Source organism: Austrofundulus limnaeus, unplaced genomic scaffold (genome assembly GCF_001266775.1).
Source record: "Austrofundulus limnaeus strain Quisiro unplaced genomic scaffold, Austrofundulus_limnaeus-1.0 Scaffold607, whole genome shotgun sequence".
In the NCBI taxonomy this organism is placed as follows: domain Eukaryota; kingdom Metazoa; phylum Chordata; class Actinopteri; order Cyprinodontiformes; family Rivulidae; genus Austrofundulus; species Austrofundulus limnaeus.
In genome coordinates, this window is record NW_013953009.1 from 45,138 (window position 1) to 48,948 (window position 3,811).

Consider the following 3,811-nt stretch of genomic DNA (forward strand, 5'->3'; position numbering starts at 1 on the left):
CTATTTTTAGCAGGCCTTTACTACTAGCATCTAACTAGCTTTTTGCTACTTTTAGCATCTAACTAGCATTTTGCTAGCAGCTTAATACTTGCTTAATACTTTACTCGCATTTAACTAAGCTTTAGCTATTTTTATCAAACCATTTGCTACTTTTAGTTCTAATTARACTTTCACTACTTTTACCTAAACTTTTGTTACTTTTAGCAAGGCTTCTGCTATTTTTAGCATCCAACTAGCCTTTAGCTACTTTAAACTAGCCTTTTGCTACTCTAACTCTCTGGTCTGGGAATGCCTCGGAGACCCCCAGGACGAGCTGGAAAGTGTAGCTGAGGAGAGGGCGGTCTCCCTCCTGAACCCGTTGCCTCTGCAACCTGACTATGGAGGTAGGTGTAACTAGCATTTGGCTACTTTTAGCATCTAACTAGCCTTTTGCTATTTTTWCCTATAACCTTTTCCTTTWAGCAAGCCTTTTGCTACTTTTAGCATTTAACTGTCATTTTGCTACTTTTAGCATCTAAGTAGCATTTTGCTATTTTTAGCAGGACTTTACTACTAGCATCTAACTAGCCTTTTGCTACTTTTAGCATCTAACTAGCCTTTTGCTACATCTACCTAACATTTTCCTTTTAGCAAGCCTTTTGCTACTTTTAGCATAGCCTTTTGCTACTTTTAGCATCTAATTAGTTTTTTGCTACTTTTACTTCATCTGCATCTGTCAGCTTAATGAACAGTTTGAGCTTGAGAAGGGACAGAGTTATCAGAGTAATTTCACAGAAGACAGTCTCTGACAGATAGACTCCCCCAGTGAGTCAGCAAACTGACAGAAGCTGACAGGAACAGACTCCTTCAGGATGAGGTGAGTTTAAAACATGCAGCTCTTCAGAAACTCATTCGGATCAAAGTGTTCTTGATGAAGATGATAAACAGGCCTGCAGCTTCATCATATGATGCTGCTGATGTCAGGACACGGACCGGATGAAGCCGGTCTTAATTCCCCCGGGCCTGCACGAGCTCACAGCAGAGAATTTAACCCACGCGCTTTTATCTGTTCAGTTCCTGCCGCTCATTCTGGGCCGACATTCGTATTTCCACCTTTTTCTAAAAGTTCCTGAACGCATCATAAAATGTCAGCCGTTTCTAAGGACACCGAGTACCGGTACCGGTCCGACCGGTGGCTCCGCTCCTGATTCGCCGCAGATCTTTCACTCATGTCAGCTCAGACGGAGAGAAAAGAAAACCACGGATCATCTCGGCAGCGACGTCGCTTCTCTCACCTTTGACGGTTACCTTTGGGGGGGATCTGGAGGTCCACGTGCGTCCCGCAGCGGCTCGGTGACCTTGGAGCGGGAAGATGCGTGTGTGCCCGCGGAGTGGTCGGCAACTTGTTTGAATTTCCTGAAGCTGAGTGGCGCTCAGGCGCAGAGGCGAGACGAGACGCGGCGGCGCGCAGGGCGACGCCAGGCGACGCGGCAGGCGCGGCGACGCGGCGCGGCACGACGCGGCGCGACGCGACGCGCAGCGTTCTGTCTACAGAAAACTTCCTGTTTGTTGCGTACCCGGCAACATCATCATCATCATCATCTGCTGCTGCTGCTGCTGCTGCTGATGATGATGATGCACTGCGGAGGGGAATGATGACGATGCATCTCTTGTTTCTCTGCTCAGCATCAATGAATCAGTTTTTGTTCCATCTTCAGAGACTGGATCAGAACATCAGAAACCTTCCTGGCTCTGGTCCTGATGAGAGCTTCTCAACTGTGTCTGTTAGCAAAATATCTCACAAGTCACTGGACAGGTCCTGGTGAAACTTTAAGACTAAAATAAATTTAAAAAATCCAACTTTTTGTTACTTTTGTCGTTTTTTAACATCTGACATCAGCTGCTAATTTTAGCTGTTCTGATTAATTTTTGACAACATGTGGATTATTTATTTTAGCAGAGGAGCATTATGGGTAAAAGATGAGCCGCTCTGGTGGAATGTTTTGTTTCCATGTGGGAGTTCCTACATGTTCCTGACTCCATGATGGCATCAAGCTCTGAGCTGTTTTAGGAGGAAAAAACTGAATCAGTCTGTGAAATGTACTCATTTCTACATAAAGTACACACAATGCTCTACTGAGAGCTGAATGACTGCCTGAAGAAGTTAAAACTTAAGATTAAAACATAAAAATAGCAGCTAAAAGCAGCACAACAGCCAAAACTAGCAAACATACACAAGTGTGAATCAAAGCTATAAAGTGAACAAAACAGAAACTAAAAGCAACACAACAGTAACCAAAATTTGAATGCAATGCTAAAGTTGAAATGAGTAAAACTGATGCTGAAATTGGTGAAACTCACACAYAAAAAAGCAGAACAGTATTTAAAAGCTAAAAAGAATAACTAAAATGAGGGAAAACTGCAATTATAAGCACAACAATAGCTAAAATTCTCAAAAGGCTAAAGTAAAACATTCTAATGCTAAAAAAAACAAAGTAGGTAAAAATTGAAAACTAATGAGAAAAGAGTCAGAAGTAGCTAAAAGAAATAAACAGCAAATAAAATGAGCAACACTAGCTAAACACAACTACAAGCTAAAAGGAATATAAAAGTAACTAAAATAAGCAAACCAGGTGCAAAAATTAGCAAAACTGTAACTAAAAACAACAGGACAGTAGCTAAAAGCTAAAAGGAATAGAAAAGTAACTAAATTTAGCAAATCAGCAATTACAAGCAGCACAACAATAGCTAAAATTTTTGAAAAAAGAGGCTAAAAATAGTCAAGCATATGCTAAAGCTACAATAAGCAAAACGGGCACTAAAATCAATCAAAGTGGAGCTAAAATAATCAGAACAGCTGCTGAAAAAACAAGACAATAACTAAAATTAGCAAAAGAGATGCTAGAATTAACAAAACAATAGCTAAAACCAAAACAATAATAACTAAAATTAGCAAAATTGGCTAAAATTATGAAAAGAAATGGTAAACAAAGCAGAACAGTAGCTACAAAAACAAAACAGTAACCAAAAGCAGCACAAACATTAGCTAAAATTAAAAAGGCTTAAAAAAGTAAAACATACGCTAAAAGCAAACCAGACTAATAGTAAAACTGAAGCTAAAAAAGCAGAACAGTAGCTAAAGGGTGACTAAAAGCTAAAAGCAGCTGAAGGAGGTGAAACCAGAGGCAGTGAAGCAGTTTTCTGCTCTCTGGGTTCCCTGCAGCTCCTCGGAGCCTCACCAGGTGTTGGTTTCACCTGAACAAACCCACCTGTTGTGTTGTGTGAGCTCTCATTGTTAGGAGCCGAAATAAACTCCCACGTTTTGAGCTAAAAAACACAAACAGGAGAGCTCAGGTTCTGCTGAGCCGAAACCTCAGACGGGTCTGCACTGTTGAGTCAGAAAAGCTCAGGGGGGAGGAGAAAAACAGGATTTAATCTGAAAAAACAGAATACCATAAAATATGTGTCATCTACAGCAAGTAAGATATTGTTTGTTTCAGCGTTTTCAACACGCGTAAAAGAATAAAAATGAAGATCCATAACAGAAACTTTATGATGTAAAATGACAACTTGAAGTAATAGAAGAGTTCAGGATTTGCCAACAGTTGTTCAGTTTGTTATTTTACAGATACAATCAGTGAYTCTGTGACGTCCAGAGACCAGAAACAAGAAAAGAACTATCTGGAAATATCACAAATTAWTCATTTTTTGCTGTTTGGACATRTTAGTTTTAATAAATATGATTTTGGTCTGTGAGAGGAAACTAAAGTACCTGGAGAAAACACACTCCTGCACAGGGAGAAAACTGCCACTCTGCTGCCTAGTTTTATAT

At 40.3% G+C, this 3,811-nt stretch overlaps 1 protein-coding gene across 3 annotated transcripts in view; it reads right to left on the minus strand.

Annotated features, from left to right (window-relative positions):
- Positions 1–1,483, minus strand: part of LOC106531222 (monocarboxylate transporter 2) — a 28,764-nt gene extending 27,281 nt beyond the window's left edge. The window contains exon 1 of one of the 3 annotated variants that reach the window (XM_014027013.1): positions 1,275–1,483. The gene's annotated coding sequence lies outside the window, so the exon portion shown is untranslated. The remainder of the gene's footprint in view (positions 1–1,274) is intronic. The other 2 variants (XM_014027011.1, XM_014027012.1) reach the window with 2 other exon arrangements.
- Between the last annotated feature and the right edge of the window lie 2,328 nt (positions 1,484–3,811).